This window comes from Cupressus sempervirens, chromosome 4 (assembly GCF_028749045.1).
Source record: "Cupressus sempervirens isolate cs-2001-9-10 chromosome 4, ASM2874904v1, whole genome shotgun sequence".
In the NCBI taxonomy this organism is placed as follows: domain Eukaryota; kingdom Viridiplantae; phylum Streptophyta; class Pinopsida; order Cupressales; family Cupressaceae; genus Cupressus; species Cupressus sempervirens.
The window spans coordinates 764,118,105-764,127,737 of NC_143121.1; the positions used below are offsets into that span (position 1 = coordinate 764,118,105).

General features: G+C 31.9%; 1 non-coding gene across 1 annotated transcript; it reads left to right on the forward strand.

Moving 5' to 3' along the window:
• The first annotated feature begins 9,332 nt into the window (after window positions 1–9,332).
• Window positions 9,333–9,405, forward strand: TRNAA-CGC (transfer RNA alanine (anticodon CGC)). Its single transcript has one exon. It is a non-coding gene; the product is annotated as a tRNA-Ala (tRNA).
• The last annotated feature ends 228 nt before the right edge of the window (window positions 9,406–9,633 follow it).

Here is a 9,633-nt window from a genome sequence, read left to right on the forward strand (position 1 = left end):
CCGTCATAGGAATTTGCTAACCTTAGATGCATTGGTCTGGTTTCTTGGTTGTTTTCAAAATTGTTAAATTAGGAGCCAACAATAGGTTTCAGGTATTTGATCTTCAAATACCCGATAAGGGTTGGTCTAACCTTTTTGTCTTGCTATCAAAATGGGTGGAAAAAAGGCTAAGTGGATTTTGAAACACTTTTAGATGTTTTAAAACTCCACTTTTTTTACATCACCACTTTTTGGCACACCATGATCCTGCACATACCCATAATGCCCTTTAAAATTCAACTCTGACCATCCTTATATGGGAATTTTGGAAGGAACACAATCGTATAATATTTCAAGATTTAGAAATGAACCTTTCCTCCCTCTGATAAAAATTGAGGTTGGTATTATAGAAAATGTCAATAATAAATTAAGAGATACTACTCACTATGAAGACCAATTCTCTAAGTGGAACTCTCTAATGAAGAAAGACTGGTTCAGATTGATTACCCTAATCTATGTTGGAAGTGAGATCACCTCCAGAAATAAAAGGATTGAGAATGTATGGTCCCCCCTCCCCAGGCATGGTATACATTAATTTTTTATGGTGCTTCAAAAGGCCACCTATGTAGAGAAAGTATAGGCTATATCATTCATGACTGGAGGGGTAAAGTTTGTGGATATTTTTCTAGTCTCATTAACCCCATTACTAAAAATCTAGCAGAGTTAGAAGATTTGATCGAAGGTTTTAAGGCATGCAAACAATTAAAAATTCATAATATTATTATTGAGGAAGATTCCCAAATTATTTGAAACTCCCTTCAAAATCAATCTACCCTCAATTGGTCACTAGACTCTAGATTGGATAGGGCCATTGCTTTCCTTGATCACTTTTATCTATACAAAAGTGAACACATATATAGGGATGCTAATTTATTAGCAGATTCATGGGAGCCAATGTAGGTATAGTGTTGTATGTGGTTTGTAAACCTCTCAGTTTGGTAAGATTTTCTTGTATCAAATCTTCAATTTGAGGAGGGTTTTGAGGGGGTAGGAGATCGTTTGGTGGATGGTTTTGAGGGGGTTACTAGATCATTTGGTGGAGGCTTTTGAGGCACATTGTTTCATGGCTTAGTGTTATCAATATCATTTGGATCAACCATGCCTATTAAATTGCAAAACCACATTTTAAGATTTTAATTAAAATTTTTTAAAAATTAACAATTTCTATTAAGAAAAATCTAATTTTAAATATAATTCATTGAAAACCATCAAATAAAACCTAATTTTAAATATAATTCATTGAAAACCATCAAATAAACAAAAAAAATTAAATTATGTCAATCATATACCCAATTTTGTATCAGGTGACCAAAATGGGGAGCAAAAATAATGTCAAGCAATTGAAAATGATTGATTGGTCTCAAAAAAATTTAAAATTTCTAGTCGCAAGTTTTGGGTATCTAATCTTCAGATACCCGATAAGGGTTGGTCTAACCTTTTTGTTTCGGTATCAGAATGGGTGGAAAAAAGGCTGAGTGGATTTTGAAACACTTTTAGATGTTTTAAGACTCCAGATTGGATAAAGCCATTGCTCTCCTTGATCACTTTTATTTGTACAAAAGTGAACACATATATAGGGATGGGAATTCGACAGTAGATTTCCTAGATAATAGTGGGGCAGGTGGATCACATATCCCATTTATCCCTTATTGAATCTAATTCCCCCTCCCCTAACATTATTAGTTCATAGCTAGCAATCCCCAAGGTTAGGTCTTTCATGTATTTCCCTTTTCAAAACTATAACCTTTTTTCCCAATTATTCCCCTTAATCATGAACTTTTTTTATTTTAGTTTCTTGCTCAAATTTTGAGAATTGTTAATTTTAAAATTATTATTGAGGGAGATTCCCAAATTATCCTAAATGCCCTCTAAAATCAATCTATCCTCACTTGGTCACTAAACTCTGGATAGAGCCATTTCTCTCCTTGATCACTTTTATATATACAAAAGTGAACACATATATAGGGATGGGATTTCATTACCGATAACATGGAAGCCAATGTAGGTATAGTGTTATATGTGGTTTGCAAACCCCTGAGTTTGGTAAGATATTTTTGTATCAAATCTTCAATTTGGGTAGGATTTTGAGGGGGTAGGGGATTGTTTGGTGGATGGTTTTGAGGGAGTAATAGATCATTTGGTGGAGGCTTTTGAGGCACATTGTTTCATGGCTTAGTGTTATCAATATCATTCGGATCAACCATGCATATTAAATTGCAAACAATTAAGGCCATGGTTTTAAGGCATGCAAACAATTAAACATTCATAATATTATTATTGAGGAAGATTCCCAAATTATTCAAAACTCCCTTCAAAATCAATCTACCCTTAATTGGTCACTAAACTCTAGATTGGATAGCGCCATTGCTCTCCTTGATCACTTTTATCTATACAAAAGTGAACACATATATAGGGATGATAATTTATTAGCAGATTTATGGGAGCCAATGTAGGTATAGTGTTATATGTGGTTTGTAAACCTCTCAGTTTGGTAAGATTTTCTTGTATCAAATCTTCAATTTGAGGAGGGTTTTGAGGGGGTAGGGGATCATTTGGTGGATGATTTTGAGGGGTACTAGATCATTTGGTGGAGGCTTTTGAGGCACATTGTTTCATGGCTTAGTGTTATCAATATCATTTGGATCAGCCATGCCTATTAAATTGCAAAACCACATTTTAAGATTTTAATTAAAAAAAAATTTTAAATAACAATTTCTATTAAGAAAAACCTAATTTTAAATATAATTCATTGAAAACCATCAAATAAAACCTAATTTTAAATATAATTCATTGAAAACCATCAAATAAACAAAAAAAATTAAATTATGTCAATCATATACCCAATTTTGTATCAGGTGACCAAAATGGGGAGCAAAAATAATGTCAAGCAATTGAAAATGATTGATTGGTCTCAAAAAAAATTAAAATTTCTAGTCGCAAGTTTTGGGTATCTAATCTTTAGATACCCGATAAGGGTTGGTCTAACCTTTTTGTTTTGGTATCAGAATGGGTCGAAAAAAGGTTCAGTGGATTTTGAAACACTTTTAGATGTTGTAAGACTCCAGATTGGATAGAGCCATTGCTCTCCTTGATCACTTTTATTTGTACAAAAGTGAACACATATATAGGGATGGGAATTCGTTAGTAGATTTCCTAGATAATAGTGGGGCAGGTGGATCACATATCCCGTTTATCCCTTATTGACTCTAATTCCCCCTCCCCTAACATTATTAGTTCATAGCTAACAATCCCCAAGGTTAGGTCTTTCTTGTATTTCCCTTTTCAAAACTATAACCTTTTTTCCCAATTATTCCCCTTAATCATGAACTTTTTTTATTTTATTTTCTTGCTCAAATATTGAGAATTGTTAATTTTAAAATTATTATTGAGGGAGATTCCCAAATTATCCAAAATGCCCTCTAAAATCAATCTAGTCTCAATTGGTCACTAAACTCTGGATAGAGCCATTTCTCTCCTTGATCACTTTTATATATACAAAAGTGAACACATATATAGGGATGGAATTTAATTACCAATAACATGGGAGCCAATGTAGGTATAGTGTTATATGTGGTTTGGTAAGATTTTTTTGTATCAAATCTTCAATTTGGGGAGGATTTTGAGGGGGTAGGGGATTGTTTGGTGGATGGTTTTGAGGGAGTACTAGACCGTTTGGTGGAGGCTTTTGAGGCACATTGTTTCATGGCTTAGTGTTATCAATATCATTCGGATTAGCCATGCCTATTAAATTGCAAAAACACATTTTAAGTTTTTAATTAAATATTTTTAAAAATTAACAATTTTTGTTTAGGAAAAACTAATTTTAAATATAATTCATTGAGAACCATCAAATAAAATCTAATTTTAAATATAATTCATTGAAAACCATCAAATAAACAAAAAAATTAAATTATTTCAATCGTATACCCGATTTCATATCAGGTGCCCAAAATGGGAAGCAAAAATAATGTAAAAGCAATTGAAAATGATTGATTGGTCTCAGATATTTTTTAAATTTCTAGTCGCAGGTTTCAAGTGTCTGATCTTCAAATACCTAATAAGGGTTGGTCTAACCTTTTTTGTCTTGGTATTAGAATGGGTGGAAAAAAGGTTGAGTGATTTTGAAACACTTTTAGATGTTTTAACACTCCACTTTTTTCACATCGCTACTTTTTGGCACACCATGATCCTGCACATGCCCATAATGCTCTTTAAAATTCAACTCTAACCATCCTTATATGGGAATTTGGAAGGAACACAGTTGTATAATATTTTAAGATTTAGAAATGGATCTTTCCTCCCTCTAATAAAATTTGAGCTTGGTATTATAGAAAATATCAATAATAAATTAAGAGATACTACTCACTATGAAGGCCAATTCTCTGAGTGGGACTCTCTAATGAAGAAAGATTGGTTCATATTGATTACCCCAATGTGTGTTGGGATAGGTGAGATCACCTCTAGGAAGAAAAGGATTATGTATGGTCCGCCCTCCCCAGGCATGGTATACATTAATTTTTTATGGTGCTTCAAAAGGTCACCTATGTAGAGAAAATATAGGCTATATCATTCATGACTGGAGGGGTAAAGTTTATGGATATTTTTCTAGTCTCGTTAAACCCACTACTAAAATTCTAATAGTGTTAGAAGATTTGATCGAAGATTTTAAGGCATGTAAACAATTAAAAATTCATAATATTATTATTGAGGGATATTCCCAAATTATCTGAAATGTCCTTCAAAATCAATCTACCCTCAATTGGTCACTAAACTCTAGATTGGATAGAGCCATTGCTCTCCTTGATCATCTTTATCTATACAAAAGTGAACACATATATGGGGATGGAAATTCATTAGCAGATTCCCTAGATAATAGTGGGGCAGGTGGATCATATATCCCCTTTATCCCTTGTGGACTCTAATTCCCCCTCCCCTCACATTATTAGTTCATAGCTAACAATCCCCAAGGTTAGGTCTTTCTTGTATTTCCCTTTTCAAAACTATAACCTTTTTTTCCCAAGTATTCCCCTTAATCATGATTTTTTAAAATTTTAGTTGCTTGCTCAGATTTTGAGAATTGTTAATTTTAAAATTTCCAACTTTAGTAGTTCAATGTGTGTGTACTTTCATTAGTGTTATTTAAGCATGCCTCACCTTTGTACTTACTTTTAAAGATGTGTTGATGCTTACATGCTTTTGGGGTATTTTTTTTCTCTATTTAACCATAGCTTGGCTATTCTTTGCTCAAATTTCTTGCCATGGATACCAACATCAAGATGGAATCTAGAAAGCATCTTCTATAATTCTGGGGTCATATTTTAGATACAAGATTGAGGTTGATGATGAATTCAACCCACAATTTAATTGTTCAAGTAGTAAGTAAAATGGTGGAAAGGGTTTCTTGTTATTTGAAGATAGACCAAAATCAAATGTAGAGAATTTTTTAATGTTTTTTTCCACCATTCTCCATGCTAGGGGTGACAAAAGATCCATTCTTGAGCTTTTCCATAACCTATTCAAACTACATTTGGTTGTGGAGTTCAAGTTTACCCTGAACAACATTGATGCAAACCTTTGCATCCTAAAATGTACTAATTTTGGTGTGGTAAATAGGATCATTGAAGTTAAGACTATTCTCATAATTAAAAACATGGATGAATTCAACATGTGAGTTTAGTCTATAAGGATGAACTGGTAGTTTCTTTTAAGTGTCAAGCATATATGTGACCCCCTGAATTGGCTAGGCCTTGAATGGTTTCTCATAACTAATTGGGTTGATGATAGTAAATATGAGGTTGACTCTTAGTCAAATGAGGATTAGAAAGAACTTGGTAGTTTAACTAGACTATAGAATTTTATGCCTAGTCTTACTTATAACCTTCACAGTTTTTTTGGATAATCCTACTACTTTAAAAAATTCTACTATTTGAACTCTAATCTTTGAATGGTGTTAATATATGGATATAGATTTTGATAGTTCTTGGCTTCATAGATATAATGGGTTGCAATTTATTCATCAAATTAAGGATTGGGTACTTTTGGGATGAATTGTGTTAAATTTAATTTTCTTAACATTACATTTCAAGCAAATAGTTTTTGTTTTCTCTTACTATTTATGGGTCCTACAATTGGGCCATCTACCTAGCTCCACCTATAAATTCCTCGAGGTGTGTAGCTTTTTTTATCCACCCTTTTGGTACCTCTTATTCATGAAATAGAACTATTTTGGTAGAGGTCATTCCCTAGGAATCAAGCTAGATTTATATTGAATGTTTTTCTTGGTTCCTATGTCTTCTATGATAGAACAACCAACCTATGTTGATGTATTTTGGTAGATGGATCTCTTGTATATTGGTATTTGGTGTCAACTTTGATGAAATATTTTCTAGTTCTATGATTTATAGTGATTATTATTTTGAGAAATTTCAAACCCCATCCCATGTTTCCCCTTAATTTATCGTCCTCCCCCACTCTCCCTTTTTCATTTTTATGATTATTAGTTGTCAACATTGTGGTTAATATAATCATTATTGGAAATGGTATTATGGGATACCTACTCCTGCCCCTTGGCTCAAAGATTTCTCGTGTTTTTGGCCAGATCATAGGTTGGGCATATATAGATGGGCTTCTCTGGTCTCTTTGCTTATTCTTTTTCATATTCAACACTAAATGATCTATGATGTATTGACAAATTTTCTTGATTATAAATAACCAATTACATTTAATTTAGGAAGCTTGTAATGATCTACTTTTATTATGTTATTTGGCTTTGGAAAGGATTTTTAATTTTCACTTATTCTCCTTTGATTATGTGAGCTATAAGTTAAGTTTCGTTATGGCTTTCATGTATAAAATATGGCTTTTAGGCCTCGACTTTTGTATTCTCTAGGAGAAGGACTATGTTTCCCTTTCAATAGAATGAGTTGCTTTAAAATATGGAGTTGGAGCTATAATTTTCCCAATGTGTATATGTGGTCACATGAATTGGGTAAGCTTTAAATGTGTAAGGATTTCGAGTATCTTGAAACTATTTATTCATAATATGATGATGATCAACAAGGTTTCACTAGTTATCTTACCCTGCTCCCTTTACATAAGTGTGGGGGAGCTATGTTGCATGTAACCACACATATACTAGGATAATTCAATGGTCTTATTGCTTCTAAATAAAGGGGATCCCGTAGTTGTGGACAGATCTCTATCTATTTATTTACTTTAGTTTATTTCCAGAGCCCCAAACATTTCCAATTTGGCTCATTTTATTCCCCTCCCTCAAAGCTCAACAAAGTCATTTAACTACTAAGGCTCTCTTTCATATACTTTAGGAAATTGGAGATTCTAAATAAACGCTCAAGATCATTCTCCCCTTTTACTTATTACACTATTGTTATGATGATACTTTCTCTATCTCCTTTCCTATGGCAGCGATTATAAAATTAGTAATTTCTTTATATTTTCTTAATATTCTAAAAGGATAGTCACATCTATTCTTAAGCTTGAAAGAAGGATTTCTAATTATGGAGTAAAACCAAGTAATTGTTTCTTTATGATTATCTTTAGACCTAATTTGGTCTTGAATTGTGGGAATTGTTATTTGTAACAAATATCTAGTGAGACCTTACCCATGTTCCCCTATTTCAACTCTCCCCCATGTGGTACTCACAACATTATTTTCAAGATGATCCCAACAAAGGGGTAGTTTTAGTGGTATATTTGATACCATACCTAACTAGACCTCAATGATCAAATATGCAAGGGATTATGTGTGTCTATCTAACATTATATCCATAGTTGGTCTTTTGGTGTTTATTGTATTTGATCAATGCAGAAGTGGGTTGTCAAAACTGAATGGGTTGATCATGAACTCTTTCATCTTCTAGGTGCATTAGGACCATGTCAATTTTCTCCAACTCTTATGATTTCTCGGTTATGATATTTACTTGTAAAGGGGTGTGTGCTCACCCTAGCCTTCAATGATAAGGCACCAGTAATGGGTGGTATGCCACCTTCAGTCAAACACTTGACCTATGTAATAAGGGTATACTCTCATAATTTTTTTACTTTAGGACCTTTAACCCTCCCCATTTGTAAATAGGACTTTGGTTTGGGGCGACACCAAGGGTTTTCTTCCCCATTCATTTTCCCCTGGTGCCTTTTACTTTGAATGGGAAAAACAATTGTAAATATTTTATAAAATTAATAAGAAATTGGCTATTGTCATTTATTGATCCAAAAAAAAAATTATAGGTACCCAAAATATACCTAGTCGAATTTGAAAAATCTAGTTAAGCTCTCATTTGTAGTGACTTTTTAAAAATATAATTATATACCTAGACTATAATATGAATAAATAAAACTAAAAACTTAAAATATTTCTATAATTTTGGTTGGGTATATTTAAAGCTTCTTGTAATTATACTTTCTAAAACTTATTTATGTATTTATTATAAATGAAAAAACAAATTATTTGATTTAAATACTAAAAAATTAAAAAGAAAATGTAGAAATTTTTATGATTTTAATTTGCAAAAAATTGTAGAATAGAGTACACTTAATTAAAATATTTAAAAATAATGTAAAATTAAAGTCTTCTAACTATCAACAAAAATAATAGTGAAGGAACATTAATGTTTAAATAAAATCAATAATATTAACAAAATATTTGTTATTATCTAGTTATTCCATTTAAATCACCATGACTTCAATATAGATAAAACAATTCAAATACAAACATTTCAAGTTCAAACTTAAAAATAGCATTAAAAGTTTTAAATTTATTTATAATATCAAAGTTTAATTGATGTTTAAAAATCATTATAAGAATTAAATAATTTTAAAATATTTCATTTTAATTTTAATATTAAATTAAAAAAATCTCTATTACATTAAAATTTCAAATCACATTATCTAGCCTCAAAACTAAAATACAACTTATTTTATTTACTACTCATCACACCATTACTCGTACCCATAGATTTATTTTTCCTACTTTCAGCACACCATTACTCCTCCCCACTTTCTTCTCCACTTTTAATTTAAACTATTATAATGGTGAAAAATCTGTCCAATTACAATTAACACTAGAGTGCTTGAGATGCAGAAAAATTTGAAACTACAGATTCGATTTAAATGTAGAGCGCTGCTGTAAATGATATTTGCCGACAGCAAATTTTCACGGAGAGGTTAGAATTTTTATGTGAAGAGTGAACTGGAAACCGCCTTTTAAACAGAAGTCTTGAAATTTAATTTTTCCTTTTATAATATAATTAATTTGATTCGTACTAAAAACATCTGGGGGTGTAGCTCATATGGTAGAGCGCTCGCTTCGCATGCGAGAGGCACGGGGTTCGATTCCCCGCACCTCCACTTCTTGTTTTGTTTTAGTTGGTTAATTTGGACATAAGCTTTAAATTTTCAATCTACCTCTATTTGTGGGAGCAATTAATTTGTTTTGTTCATATGTAATTTCTATTAGCACATTCTTATACCAACTATATCAGTATAGTATAAATACTAATAATGGATAATTTGAATAATCAAATAACACAAATAATCAAACTAAACCAACTCATCTCAAAGAGGGAAAAAAATTTT